Source organism: Meles meles, chromosome 4 (assembly GCF_922984935.1).
Source record: "Meles meles chromosome 4, mMelMel3.1 paternal haplotype, whole genome shotgun sequence".
NCBI lineage: Eukaryota > Metazoa > Chordata > Mammalia > Carnivora > Mustelidae > Meles > Meles meles.
Genome location: NC_060069.1, coordinates 135,837,220 through 135,850,529, shown reverse-complemented (window position 1 = coordinate 135,850,529; position 13,310 = coordinate 135,837,220). Strand labels below are relative to the sequence as shown.

The following is a 13,310-nucleotide window of genomic DNA, read 5'->3' as shown; positions in this document are numbered from 1 at the left end:
AATGACAAGAGTTTAAATATGAAACAAATAATTCATTTTATAAATGCTATAATTGAAAATACAATAAGGACCAAATACCCAAGCAAAATATAAATAGTAGAAAGTAGAAAGTAAGGATTTCAATCGTTGATATTTGAGTTGAACAAACTACTAAGCGTAGAAGAGATCGAAATAGTGTGTATGTGCCATTCCACCTATCATCACCTATCAAAAAAAGAAAAATGATATACATGATACCCTGAGAATCTCATAAAGCTAGAGTGTGTAATTTTTTGATGTAAAAATGTTTTAATTTCATTAAGTAACGCTAATGGTAGATAGTAGTGGTGGTTTTCAAGGATCTTAATTGCTGAAGTCAGAGTTGTTCTGAAATGTCTTCGGTCTAGTAAGCGAAGTCAGAAAAGCCCTGACTTCTGTTACTGCTGTCCTCCTCATTTCTTCTCCGGCTTGAGAGGAGCCTCTTCCAAAGCCTCCTTACTACCCTGCCCCCCAACCTGGGTCTGTATTCCTGGCTGAGTGTCAGGTACCCCGGCAAGGGCCACAAGCAGGCTGTCCCTGAACGGACTGAACAGACCCGAGACCTGGGTTGCAACAAAGCTGGAGTGAGTCAGACTGGGAGTGACTGCCTGTAGTCACTGAGGTGATTGCTGCAAACATTTGCGTACGTGCCCAGTGAGCACAAGACAGGTCGGAGGAAAGTATGGGTGGCAATTTCTTCAATGAAAATGAAACCATTTAAATAAATAGCCTGTTGACAGATGGTATGCCAGTAGCTGCATCTTCCTAGTTCAAGAACATATTTTACTGTTACCCTTTCATATTTAAAGACAGACATTCTCCAGGTACATTGTGCATACTCTCGTTTTTTGTTTAGTAATCCCCTGGGGTGGGACCCTGTCGGCTTATTGACATCTTTTCTTTACAGATACCGTCATTATGTCTGTCTGCCCAGGGACTGTGTCTGTAGTGATGTTTCTCTGCCTCATGCTGACTAAAACCTTCAATTTAGGAAAGCTCTGTATTCTGGGCCAACACAGGCAAGAATGATATCGTGATGTTTACCATTTCTGGAAAATCAAGTCAGAGTTCATGGACCTTTCATAGCAAAGCAGCACTTTCATCCAGGCAGCACATAAAGAAGGATGTTAATTGGTGAACTGATTAATTGATAGATGATTCCTCTAAATAGACATTAATAGTGTATTTTATAAGGAACTTTATTTAAAAGAAAATAAATGTCAGTAGATTTCTGTTATCAAATTTTGATATACAAATTAGTATCCATTACTAGTCGTTTTACTACACCCACATTCTTTTTCTGCCTGGTAAAGGAAGTTCCACTTTTTGTGGTATTTCATTGGATACATGTTTTTTTTTTTTTCTCTCTACTTTGTAACTGAGAAACCCCAGTCTTCCTACCATAGTACAATGCTGGCATTTTCATTTAAACCTATTTAGTTATCAAAAATAATTTTGCAAGATGAAAATCTGATCATTGAGAACATCTGCATATACATACATTATAATTTACAAATTATATAAAACTATAGCAGGTGATACTGGATTTAACAAGGAAAACTTTTATAGTATGAATCTACCCCAAAAGCATTGTGTACCCTTAAAAATGATAATTTCTTCTTTTTTTTAATAAATTTTCTTTTTTTTAAGATTTTATTTATTTGACAGAAACCACAAGTAGGCAGAGAGGCAGGCAGAGAGAGAGGGGGAGGCAGACTCCCTGCTGAGCAGAGAGCCAGATGTGGGGCTTGATCCCAGAACCCTGGGATCATGACCTGAGCCAAAGGCAGAGGCTTTTTAACCCACTGAGCCACCCAGGTGCCCCCAAAATGATTTCTTGATCAGAACAAGAACATTCATCACATAACTCTTGGTTCGTAAATGTAATTTAATATAAATTCAGTACCTTGTTTGAACAGCTAAAACAAAATGGTTTTGTTAGATAATTGCACTGTTCAATAATATATTCCACTAAGAATCACTTTTATTGCTGTTGTCAGTAACAAAACTTTCTTCTTATAATTTGGAAGTTATCATGGAAGACTTTGGATACATTCCAAAATTTTTCTGGTTGAACCAATTTTTAGCAGTTAAATCTGTGTATTTGGGAAGAAATGGCCCAATATTGAGGAATATACAATTAATTTCCATTTTGGCTGGTACAAAGACATGAAGGGTCGGGGAACAGGGAATGATTCAGGGACCGACAAGTTAAATTAATTTCAAATTGTCACATGGCAAAGATTGGTAATAACAAATTAATATGCCAGCATACATATGCACATACATACACACATGTAAAAACTTATAATTCTGAAATACATATACACAAGTCTCTTCTCGTGTTCTGTGATCAGTGCGACATTTTAGGCAGAATATGCTTTATAACAAAAAGTGCACAAAGATCTTCTCTTCATAGATGGGGAACATTTTTAAAACAGAATGTACCCTGTGAGTAAATGCAGAGTATCTGGTAAGTGTACTTAAAACCTCAGGAGCTTTGATCAAATGCCAGCTGTTACATCAGTTCTGTTGGTAATCTTTCTTACTGATCTGTGACCTTGACCTTGTGCTTGTATCTGTATGTCAAATCTATTTTTGGGATGGGAAGACCATAGTTGAATTTAATAGGATTTATGCTACAATCTCAAAGGATGTCCTGGGGTGTGTGTGTGTGTGTGTTTGTGTGTGTATCTATACATAATACATACACATGTACACACACACACACACACACATATATATATATACACACACTGTAAACACTTAATTCCAGGAGAAGAAAGCACCATTTTCCATTATACTTTATATTTTGATAGGAATTGGAAAATACACCTTTGAAAACGAATAGAAAGAAAGCAAAAGTTATTTTGAAGAGCTATTGAAAAAGGTTAATAGAACCTATACCTTCTGTTTATTTTATATTTAAACACTTTTCCCCACATTTATGTGCTACCAAAATAATATGTCCGTGAGTGTTTCTTCAGAGAAACTGTTTTTTCCTCAAGAACAGTAGGAGGCAGTGAACAGACATTAATATTAATGCTAAATAAACATCATATGTATTCTTTATCATATAATGATTCTCGTCTAGGTTTTTAAAAGTTGTAGTTAGAATTCATTTTAGCTAACAATATTCTAGTTTTCTAGCTAATGCAGCCCAGCATCCAGGAAAGCATTACATTTTTTTAATAGAAATTGTTGGGCAATTGAGCTCTTTCTCTAGCTCCTTTCATTCTGCGAGCCTTTTTTGACTTAAAAACCTCCAGCTTTTTCAGCTTAATTTCTGTTTAAAATAAATTTTTTAATAAACTGTAGAGGTAGAGTAAAAGGGATAGTGGATTTTATTGAATCTGATCCTATACATAAGCCTTCAGAACAAAGAAGCTCTTTATTTTGCTATATCAGTTATAGGGGATATCTGTTTCTGACATCAGGACAAATAATTGTCCTCTCTCTCATATGCTTTTATCTATGTTATCAAGGATCCTAAATCTTTACTATTGCATTTTTTTTAATATTTTTTATTTTTTTGACAGAGAGAAATCACAACTAGGCAGAGAGGCAGGCAGAGAGAGAGGAGGAAGCAGGCTCCCCGTGGAACAGAGAGCCCGATGTGGGGCTCGATCCCAGGACCCTGAGATCATGACCTGAGCCGAAGGCAGAGGCTTTAACCCACTGAGCCACCCAGACACCCCTTTACTATTGCATTTTATGTAGTATGTAGTCACTGTGAGATAAGCCAAAGCTCCAGTTTGAACATTAGCTCATATTTGGCTTTTAAATAAATATCTGTTTGAAATTCTATGCCCCGCCCCCAAAGACAGCAGCAAAGATAAATAATTTGGGGGGTATTGGATGTGCCAGGTGTATGGCTGTTTCGAAATCATTTCCTTCCCTCAGAATTCACTAAAAAGACTGTAACACGTCTTGGTCAGGACTGTTTCCACAACTTTATGATAACATTATCATCTTTCTGATTATAATGCTGTCACGTTCATTAACTACAATTTGATAAGTTACTTGGAATCAGAGAAATAAAATTTTAGAGTTGAAGAGGTCCTCAGATACGTGTCCTTCTATTAAACACTTGAGTAAGTCAAGCACTAGTGTGTCCTAGTGAGTCTCTTTCAACAGGGAAGGTGAGTGACATTATTTTACTCCTATGGAAGCAGCTGACAGCAAGTTAAAGCTGATGGACCTGGAAGTTAGGAGCAAATTTGGCCTTGGGCAAAAATACGTACGTCCCACAGGTTGCCGTGCAGAGCAATCTGGACACCTGCTTTCCTCACCACAGTGTCCGTGGCTTCTGTTAACAATCTTTGAAGACTATTTACATCTAAAATGAGAACCCCCGGGAGAGTGCAAGAAGCTCTTATGTTCTAATTTAATGTTGAGGCCCCCAGTTGAGCAGAATGTTTTAAAATAAGCTTATTTTCCTAGCACCCATCAAGTTGTACAACCACACATCCATCTTTTGATGACGATACTACTACAGGGAAAATTACTATCTTGGGATTCAAATTTTAGCAAAGGACATTAACAAATATTTATTCCTTTTTTCAGTGAGAAATAGATTCTGATAAGTGAAATTTCAGGCTTCCTCTTTGACCATACCCTTGTTATTCCCCTTGAAATGGCAGCAATTGAATGTTTCTTTCACTTTTTTTTCCTTAATTTTTTTTTCAAAAACTGACTTTTGCCCATTTCTGCCACTGATTTATTATGCTTCTCTTGTAGTGGGGGTCAGTCTGTTAGATTTAGTTTTAATAAAATGATAGTTATTAAGAGAATAACATGATATTTACAGTTTTTTAGATGAAATGATATTTACAGTTTTTCAAATGTTTACAGATAAAATTCCTTTGTTTTTCCAGTTTGAGATAATTGACATACATTACTATAAGTTTAAGGTGTACAGCATAGTGGCTTGATTTACATATATTGTAAAATGATTACCACAATAGATTTAGCTAACTTCCATCTTCCCATATAAATACAATTTAAAAAAAAAAAGAGGAAAGGAAAAAAATTTCTTCTCATGATGAAAACTCTTAGGATTTACTCTCTTAACGACGTTCCTAGATAGCAAACAGCAGTGTTAGCTGTAGTCATCATGCTACAGGTTATATCCCTGGGACTTAACTTATTGTGTAACTGGAAGTTTGTACCTTTAAATCACCTTCCTCCAGTTTCCCCTCCCCCAGCTCTCTGCCTCTGATACTGTCAATCTGATCTCTTTGAGTCTGTCTTTTGTTTTGTTTTATTTTTGTTTATTTCTGTAGATTCTGCATATAAGTGAGATCATATCATATTTGCCTTTTTCTGTCTGACTTAATATTTCACTTAACATAATGCTTTAGAGGCCAGTCATGTTGTCACAAAATGGTAGGATTTCCTCTTTTTGTGGCTGAATAATATTCCAGTGTGTGTGTGTGTGTGTGTGTGTGTGTGTGTGTGTGTGTGTGTGTACAGCTTCTTTTTCCATTCACCCATCAATCTATAGACACTTAAGTTATTTCTATGTCTTGTCTCTTGTTAATCATGCTGCTCTGAACAGGGATGCAGATATATTTTCAAGTTAGTATCTTTTTTTGCTTTGGATATATTCTCCAGAGTAGAATTGCCAAATCATATGGTAGGTCTATTTTTAATTTTTGAGGATCCTTCATACCTGTTTTCCATAGTGGCTGTACCAATTTACAAACACACCAAGAGTGTACAAGGGACTTTTCTCTCTACACCCACATCAGCATTTGCTCTCTCATTCTAACAGGCATGAGGTGATGTCTCATTGTGGTTTTAATTTTCATTTCCCTAATGACCAGTAATGGTAAGCATATTTTTTCATGTATCTTCTTTGGAGAAATATGAGGACTATTCAAGTCTTTTGCCCTTTTTTAAAATGGGTTATTTGGGTTTTTTCTATTAAGTTGTATGAGTTCTTTATATATTTTGGATATTAACCTTTATCAGATATATGGCTTCCAAATATCTTTTCCCATTCCATAAGTTATCTTTTCACTTTGCTGATTATTTCTTTTGCTGTGTGGAAGCCTTTTAGTTTGATATAATCTTTTTTTTTTAATTGCTTGTGCTTTGCTTTATTGCTAGGTATCATATTTCAAAAATCATTGCCAAGACCCATGTCGAGGAGCTTTTATTCCTATGTTTCTTCCAGGAATTTCATGATTTCAGGTCATACTTTAGTCTTTAATCCATTTTTGTGAATGGTATAAGACATGGGTCCAGTTTATTTTTTTACATGTGACTATCCAGTCATGCCAACACCAGTAATTGAAAAGGCTATCTTTTCTCCATTTAGTATTCTTGACTCTTTTGGCAAATATTAGTTTATTTCTGGGCTCTTGATTTTGTTCCATTGGTCTATTTGTTTTTATACCAATACTATTTTGGTGATTATAGCTTTATAGTATAGCTTGAAATCAGAAAGTGTGATGCCTCCTGCTTTGTTCTTCTTTCTAGCTCCCCCACCCTCCCCACTATTCGGTGTCTTTTGTGGGTCCGTATAAATTTTAAGAGTGTTATTTTATACTTCTGTTTTTAAAAAAAAAAGCCATTGGAATCTCGATAGGGACTGCATTGACTCGATAGGAGGCTTTTGGTAGAAGTGACATTGTAACAGTATTAATTGTTCCAATCCATGAACACAGAATACCTTTTCATTCGTCTTTTTCCTTTGCTGTCATCATTGTAGTTTTCAGAATAGAGATTATTCACTTAGTTAAATTTATTTCTAAGTATTTTATTTTTGATGCTACTGTAAATAGAATCAATTTCTTTTTTAGAAAATTTGTTGCTAGTATACAGAAATGCTACTGATTTTTGCATGTTTATTTCATATCTTGCAGCCTTACTGAATTTATTGATTACATCTAACAGACTTTGGGTTAGTTGAGTCTTTAGGATTTTCTATATATAAAATCATTTCATCTGCAAATAGAGAAAATTTTTGCTTCTTTCTTTCTAATTCTGATACATTTCAATTCTTTTTCTTGCCTGATTGCTCTAGCTAGGACTTCTAATACCATATTTAATAGTAGTGGCAAGACTGGACACCATTGTCTCGTTCCTGATCTAAGACCAAAAACTTTCAACTTTTCACCATTGAGTATGTTGTTAGCTGTGGGCTTGTCAATATATGGCTTTTATTATGTTGAGATATTTCTTCTGTGCCCAATTTGTTAAGAGTTTTTGTCACAAACAGATATTGAATTTTGTTAAATGCTTTTCTGCATCTAGTAAGATGATCATCATTCTTTTCTTTCATTCCATTAATATGATGTGTCACATTAATTGATTTGCTGGTGTTAAGTCATCTGTGCATCTCGGGAATTAGTCCCATTTGATCATGGTAAATGTTTCTTTTAATATGCTGCTAAATTTGGTTTACTAATATTTTATTGAGAATTTTTTTATCTATATTCATCAAGGATATTGACCTGTATGTTTTGTTTTATTTTGTTTTCTAGTAGGGTCCTTTTTCTGGTTTTGTATCTAGATACTGCTGGCCTCATAAAGTGAGTTTGGGAGTGTTCCCTCCTCTTTCATTTTTTGGAAGGGTATGACAAAAAATTGGTGTTAATTCTTCTTCAGAGTTCAGTGAAACTCACCAGTGAAGCCATCTGGTCCTGGGTTTTTCTTCATTGGGAGATTTTTGAGTACTAATTCTATCTCCTTACTAGTAATTTTCTCTTCAAATTTTCTATTTTTTTCATGATTCAGTCTTGGTAAGTTGTCTGTTTCTAGAGGTTTTTCCATTTCTTATAGGTTGCCTAGTTTGTTGGAGTATAGTTGTTGATAATAACCTCTTATGATCCCTTTCATTTCTATAGTATCAGTAATGGCAATGTCTCCTTTTTTATTTACAGTTTTTATTGACTTTGGTAAAAATTAATTTTTAATTTATAATAGGGGGTTCACTGTAGTCTTCACTTGTTAAGAAAGCCCCAAGACCCTCAATCTGAAATGTTATTTTTTCTTTCTGGTTCTGTGAAATTTAGTGTTAAGTTTCATGTATTAGAACTTCTCATTGGCCCTTGGTTTAGAAAGCTTAATCTCATATATTTGGAAAATGTTTGGTATTATGTCCTCTTGATAAATTTTAATAAATAAAAATCTTGGATTTTTGTTCCCTTTTCAACTTTTAAAACTTTCTTTCAGAGTCTCACCTTAGAGAACACCAAGAGTTTTCTAAATTATTTACCTCAATTTGTATTGATTTAATAGAAGTTTTAATAATAAGGACTTTGGAATCTTATTGTACTCAGATATTTTTCTTTAAATGCTTAGTGAAACATCTTAATATTTTTCTTAGTCTGTTGTGTGAAAAGCATCCCTAAAATAATCTACAGTGGAAATTAGGTAATATTGTCCAATAGGAGTTATTCTTTTTTTTTTTTTTAAAGATTTTATTTATTTATTTGACAGACAGAGATCACAAGCAGGCAGAGAGAGAGGAGAAAGCAGCTCCCCGTGGAGCAGAGAGCCCGATGCGGGGCTCGATCCCAGGACCCTGGGATCATGACCTGAGCCAAAGACAGAGGCTTTAACCCGCTGAGCCACCCAGGCGCCCCCAATAGGAGTGGGGCCTATTTAATAAACACATATTTAGAATGTGTTTCTAATGGAGAATTTGATCAGAAGTAAGATACTGAATCCTTTCCTTAAAAACAGCTAGAGGAAGACCTTTCTCATTATTTATTGTCAATTAAAAGTAGTCCCACATGCAAGAATTCTATTAGATTCATCTTTCATTTATCCAAATAAAAATTTGTTTTGTCATTTTAAAAAGTGCTTAAAAATTCAGTAGATTTTCCCTTTCCTTAATAAGCCGTTTCCAAATAGAGAATGCAAAACGCATTGCAATGAAAATAGTTTAACTACTTCAAAGAATCAATATAACACCCATTTGGGAACTGTTAACGTGCAAATTATTTACAACTATCTTATTGATTAAAGTTCTAAAAAAAAAAAAAACCTTAGACTTCAACATAATTTCATATTTTTCAGGTACTTAAAAAAAAAGAAAATGTAGCTTTAAAAAACTACACTCTGAATTCACACATTTTACTAGATAGATATTTAACTAAACTAACCTATGTGTTGAAACTTGAATCTTTCCCCAGATTTGTGCATATGGTCAAGATTCCATGGACTTCTTTAATAGTTTAGTTTGATTATTTTTTTAAATCTAACAATAATTTTTTTTTCCGTATGCTAGCTAGAGCAGTAAAATGTCAATTTTATAAAATTTAAAAGATTTGCATGCTTCTAAATAATTTTCAGTTAATAAAAGGAAGATTCAGTTTATAATTTTTATGTTATAAAGTAGTTTTACATGAATTTTATTAAATTGTCATGAACTACGTTAACCCTTGATACACTGTCAAGCAGGGTTCTTTGGATCTGGTGTTAGTTTTTGAAACTTTTTTTTTTTTTTTTACTATTTCTAACTAGTAGAAAGGATTATATTGCATGCCTTTAACTCTTGTTTTAACATTTTAATCAATGTGTTTTTAATAGGGAAAAGACAGTTATCTTGCTATTACTCTATGTGCCAAATCAAAGATATGTTACAGAACCTTAGTGACCTTAATTTTTCCCATATCATTAAGTATTTTGCCATTTTCTGGTCTTGAGAATTAATTCATTATTTATGTCCAACTGTGCCAAATAAAGACTAAAAAGAATAAGCCAAGAGAAAATAATGGAAGTGCCTAGAATGATGATGCAGTAGTGAAATAAGTCATCATTGTATCATCCTCAGTTCCTTATTGCATAGTCCATTAATTCTGTATCATTTTTCATGAATGTTAAGAAGTCTGGAGACACTGTCTTTGTAGTCTTCCTGTTCTAAGTCTTTAGTAAACACAATGGAAAATTCAGCATTTTTCATTTTCCATCTATAATGTCAAAGAAAAGAAAGTTGGCCTGGGAAGATGCTCCAATTAGATGAATCAGAGGATGACTGCAAAGAGAATGATTAGTAGTACTCCAGACATGAATGATGATGGTGACATTGACTGTATAAGCAACATCTCTCACTGTGGTCTTCAGATGATAACATCCTAAATGAATTTTTTCACACTCAGGAATCAGTGAGTGAGCAATATAGTTCAACATTATAGTTCTTTTATATTTTTCCAGGCTTATTGAGGTATAATTAACATGTAACATTGTGAAGGTTTAAGGTCTACAGTGTGGTGAATTGATATGCACATATATAGCAAAATGATTACCATAATAAAGTTAGTTAATACACCCATCACCTCACATTGTTGCCACAACCATATAGTTCTAAAAACAAAAAAAGGAAATACAGTATCTCATCTGGTCAGTTGACTTCAATAAGAAGGGCCTCATCACTCACTGTTTTGTGACAAGAACCTCAACTGTTCTGTTTCGCTCAAAGGAAGTATGACAGTATTCTTCTTTTATGATGTTGGTACGTCCAAATTTATTTGAAATGGATCGTAAGTGGACAAATATTGAAGGCTCTTTTGTAATAAAGGAGACCGGAAGAAAATAGATGACATGGATATGAAATAATCCATTAGGTTGATCATTATAATTGGTGTTAGTAAGTCTAAAAATAAAAAATACGTATTTTGCAAGTATGAAACAAGGAAGATTTCTGTCCTCTCGTCAGCGTCATTATGAGCTTTCAGAGTTCTCTACAGTAACACATTTTGAAGTATACAAGTACAAAAAGAAGACTCGGAGGTGATGATAAAGCTTACGCCTTAGACATGTACCAATCTGGAATTGGTACTTAAAGGATATTTCCAGGTTCTTGCATGACAGTTGATGAGCTGTCAGTTCCCATTATCTTTCAAAACCAGGAAGATATGGAATTAAGAATGTGTAAATTCTTACTTAAAATGCTGACTTTTTTCATATTATCCCTTCATTCTTACTTTATTTAAACTATTCATAAATTGGCTTAAATATTAATAAAATGTTTGTTGCACTTAGATGGCAGTGGTGATGTCTCTTTTTCTTGGTGTACTGAGGGTTAAACAAATCCATGAAAATTACAAAGAGCTGATTTTGATTTAGAAGGATAAATCTAAAATCAAGATTAAGTCACCTCTTGATATATTATAGAAGGTTACGCTGAACTTTTTAAAAAATCAATTTTTCTAAAAGTTCTCTGGCACCATCTTTATAAAAGTGACAACTAAGTTTCAGTTCAACCAACTTTTACTCTACCACTGGGTAAGTTTTATTTTTTTTCCTTCATATATGTGCATTTTTAGGGTTCATTAAATCTTTCTTGGTTTTGCCTGCCATATCTACCAACCTAATGTTTAAAGATAGTATATTAATATAACATATTTTAGTTTCTAAACTAAAATTTTCTTTACAGAATCTCACAAGAGTTACAAAACTTGTGAGGCCCTCATTTGTTCATTTGTTACTTTTTTCTACCTTTTTTTTTTCCTGCCCCCTCCTTACTTTTACAAAGCTCTTTGTTTTCTTTTACATCCCGTAATCCAAATGTTGTGGAAAATTCTGTTCCCTTTGCAAAACCACTTAGCAAGTGTATGCCATATAAGTAAAGTCTCTTCGTTATTGTGTTGGTGAAGAGACTGTTGAGTATCTTTAAGTAGACACAGGCTCTAATAAATCATTGTCAAAGTTATGGACATGCAAGTAGATCCACTGATAGGTCATTGAATCACAGTATTTTGTAAAATATTCCAGTTTTAAAATATATTGCTTATCAGTCTCTCAAGAAACCTTTCTTAATGGTGCGTTGACATTTAGTTATTTTTACCGAATATATGTGTTAAAGCATCTGGCAGTGTCCTTAAGTAACCTGTGTATAAGATAAAAAAGTAAACAAACTCTGTCAGAGATTCAAAAATAATGTGATGGGTCGCCTGGGTGGCTCAGTCGGTTAAGTGTCTGCCTTTGGCTCAGGTCATGATCTCAGGGTCCATCAGGCTTCTTGCTCAGTGGGGAGCCTGCTTCTCCCTCTCCCTCTGCTTCTCCTCCTGCTTGTGCTCTCTCTCTATCTCAAATAAATTTAAAAAATCTTTTAAAAATGTGGTTGTCTTTTTGCTAAAAGAAAATGAGTCAGGCTATAATACTAACTACATGATTTTAACTTTAAGAAGTTTGTTTATTAGGCGGTGGTAATACTTTACATTATATCCTAATATCTGTAGTCTGGGAGCTATACCATATTCAGTCACCTTGCCTCCTCTTGTTTCTTTTCTAAATTTGTCAATTAAGTTGTATTTTTTTATTATGAAAATATGAAAAGGCAAGATTTGGGAAAGCTAGGAAAGATTGTTAACGATTTCTCCTGCTTCAGTTATTTGAAGGAAAGAAAAGGAAGTTATCAGAAAAAAATTGGCTCATTCAATTCCCTGAAGAGTTTTTAATAGTAGGCTCTGAGTGAATTCAAGCCTTAAGTAGTCTCAGAATTCCTGCTTTCTTCGGCATTTCATTTTTTGCTAGCACGATGGTAGGTATTGCCACTGAGTGACTCCTGAAGCAGCATCTCAGGAGATACAGCCTTTGATTTACAGATTCATTGTATTAAAAAAAGGTTTCCTTTTTTAAAAAAGGTCTTTCCTCCCTGTTTCATAATGGTGCTGTTTATATGTTTTCTTTCCCAAAAAATTAATGAAAAATAACCGCATTGACTTAGAATTTTCTGGAAGCAATTATTCATCTTCCCTTCAAGTCTATTCTAAATTTGTTTCCTACCTACTTTCTACAGGGCGCTGTGATTGCCTCTTGTTTACACATAGTAATGTTTATACATATTATGGTAACCACATTTTCTCAACTAAAAATTGGTACAAGTGCCTTGACACATTTTTCTAGATTAATGATTTTTATTCTAAAAAATCTTATAAATTTTTTTCCAATCATGTATAATAGTTTATTTATACTTTATTAATACTGATAATGAAGTGACACAAAAAGAAATAGCATTGGTGGGGAAAAGAGTATTTTCTATGAGGAACATTCTAGAAATTTAGAATTACAGGTTCATCCATAACCTGTCTGTCGTCTTCATCTGCTAGGAATGGACCTTACATTAAAATTTTTACATAGAGCAAATGAGTGAAGATTTAAATCGGATACATTAAACCTCTAATAGACTTGATGAGCATCTAGAGAATCACTCTCTTCTGTTTTTAATAGATCATGGTAAAAACGAAGCTTTGATTATGCTTCAGTGTTTATGAATATGACTAAGACTGTCACACTTTGCATAGGCCTGTAAGATACTTACACTTGTCAGTCTT

General features: G+C 33.9%; 1 protein-coding gene across 3 annotated transcripts in view; it reads left to right on the top strand.

The window, feature by feature from the left end:
* The window catches only part of NRIP1 (nuclear receptor interacting protein 1), a 99,720-nt gene that overhangs the window by 78,515 nt on the left and 7,895 nt on the right, over nucleotides 1-13,310 (top strand). The gene's annotated exons all lie outside the window — the stretch shown is intronic.